Source organism: Solanum pennellii, chromosome 2, assembly GCF_001406875.1.
Source record: "Solanum pennellii chromosome 2, SPENNV200".
NCBI lineage: Eukaryota > Viridiplantae > Streptophyta > Magnoliopsida > Solanales > Solanaceae > Solanum > Solanum pennellii.
Window position 1 is genome coordinate 22,318,541 of NC_028638.1, and position 2,587 is coordinate 22,321,127.

Sequence of the window (2,587 nt, forward strand, 5' to 3'; positions counted from 1 at the left end):
TTTAGATTTGGCAACATCTAGTGGCGTCATAGGCTATTTGCCTAAAACGGTTTCAAAAGGGCTCATTTCTGTTGCAGACGACTTGTGTAGATTATAGCAGAATTGCGCAGTGTCTAACAATTTCACCCAATTCCGTTGACTTGCTGTCACATAGTGCCTCAAGTATTCTTCCAACAAGTGATTAATTCTTTCTGTCTGTCCATCTGTTTGTGGATGATTCGCAGTAGAAAATTTTAACTCAGTTCCCATCATATTGAACAAAGTTTTCCAAAATCTACCAGTGAACCTTGTATCTCTATCACTCACAATGTCAGCCGGAACACCAAAGTACTTAACCACATATTTGTAGAACAAATCAGCAGCAACTTTTCTATCCCAAGAACACCTAGAGTGATACGATGATGGTCGGCATGCTCTCCCATGCTCTTCGAATGGAGCAGAATATAATCAATAAATACTATCACAAATGAATTCATAAATGGTTTGAACACCCATTCATTAATTTTATGAAAGTTGCGGGTGCATTTGTCAAACCAACAAATATAACAAAATATTCAAAGTTCCCATAATAAGTTCTAAATGCCATCTTGGGCACATCCAACGACCTAATTTTAAATTGAAGGTAACTTGATCTTAGACCAATCTTACAGAAAATCAGTGCCCCTTGAAATTTGTCTAAGAGATCATCTATTCGACGCAAGGGATACTTATTTAGAATATTGACCCTATCCAATTGTAGATAATCTATACAGACTCTCATGCTACCGTACTTATTCTTAACAATCTAATTTTGAGAACCCCATGTGGAAGCAGTAGGGCAAATTAATCCCTTATCAAGAAGCTCTAGGATATGAGCCTTCAGCTTTGTTAATTCTGTCAGAGTCTTGCTGTATGAAAGGATGGAATGGGACGAATATAATGCGCTAAATCAATGCAAAAATCTAATCACCACTTCAAACGCCTCTACCTCATTCTTGCCTGGAACAACATAACATTGAGCCCTATCATTATGACGAGCTACTTCCATGCCTTTTTGCGAGTTACCTTTGCCTCCAGCACTATTTTCTTTACCTCCACAACCTTTTTAAATACCTCCTCGTCTACCTTGTTGATGTCCTCTACCATTATTATCATTCCCCGTGGGTACCACAAATATAGATGACTGTTGTGGGGAATCCAATACACACAAATGAGGACAATATCTCCTTATATGCACAGGGTCTCCACAATTGTAGCAAGTGTGACCTGAAGATGGTTTTTTACCTCTAAAATGTGCAACTCCCTGGCTATTGTGAAAATTACAAGATGGAGTTCCCTAGTAGTTACCTGTAGAGGCGGGCATAGCGGACTAAATTCTCTTTGCTACCAGCCTTGGTCAACCAGATCCTCTAGAATAGAAGCCCTGAAAATTACAAGAATTAGTGGCTCCCCTAGACAACGCCTTAGCCTTGCAATCTCTCCTCACCCCCTCCACCTTCTTAACATAATATGTTACTTTATCAAATCTCATCCGTGCAAAAGTCATATGACAAGATAGTACTTGCAACTCAGTTGTAGTGATGATATTTTTTAAAATTGTCTATTTATTTAAAATCTATTGGGATACTATTTTACACAATTTTAAATTCAATTTAGCTAAAAGGGTTTTATTTTCTAAAATCATTTGATGATTTATTAGAATAGATCGAATGATTGTTATTATTATATCTAAAAGAAAGGACCAATATTTATGTTTTATTGTTTTCCTTTTTCAATTTCTTAGAATTTCATGTTACTCTATCATTTTATTTTATGTGTTTAAATTTAACGAGTAAAGTTGAAGAAAGTAATAAAAACTTTATAAACTTCATTTTTTATTAAAGTAAAACACATATAATGAAATGACAGAGTAACGTGGCATTCTAAGAAATGGGAAAAGTAAAACAATAAAATTTAAATATTATTAATTTCTTTCGAATATAATTATAACAGACATTCCATCTCCTCTGAAAAATTATCATCGGATTTCACAAAACAATACCTTTTTTAATTAAATTAAATGTAAAATTGTTCAAAGTAATATCCCAAAAATATCAAATAAATAAATAATTTTAGAACTATCTTATCACAAGAACTCAATCCACAACAAAATATACTGAGAACAAAAAAAAGAAAATTTATCTTAAATTTTTTAAATCAAAAACTCCTATACCTCTGATTTTCAACCATCGAGAAATCTCACTGAAGTGTAAAATAAGATATTTAACATAAATGAAGCAACAAGGAAACATCAATCGAGATTCCAACAAACAATGGGCACGCATGTAAACGCATGAAATAAAGATACAAATCTTAAAGAAATAATTCAACCAACTATGATTTTCTTCAGTCTATATCTCTAACTCCATTATTCAAATTCAAAATCGAGAAACATGCAAAACGGAAGCTTTGGAGACGCTGCACAACAGTCAATAAGGTGGTTTGTGGTTTAGGGACAAAATTATATAGGGATTAATCATTAAATGTGTGTGTATGTATCTATGTATGTATGTATGTATCTCTCTCTCTCTCTCTCTCTCTCTCTCTATATATATATATATATATATAT

General features: G+C 33.5%; 1 long non-coding RNA gene across 2 annotated transcripts in view; it reads right to left on the reverse strand.

Moving 5' to 3' along the window:
* Window positions 1–444: 444 nt before the first annotated feature.
* The window catches only part of LOC107008839, a 5,806-nt gene continuing 3,663 nt past the window's right edge, over window positions 445–2,587 (reverse strand). For both annotated transcript variants that reach the window (XR_003576929.1, XR_003576930.1), the window contains one exon: window positions 445–1,402. This is a non-coding gene — a long non-coding RNA (uncharacterized LOC107008839). The remainder of the gene's footprint in view (window positions 1,403–2,587) is intronic.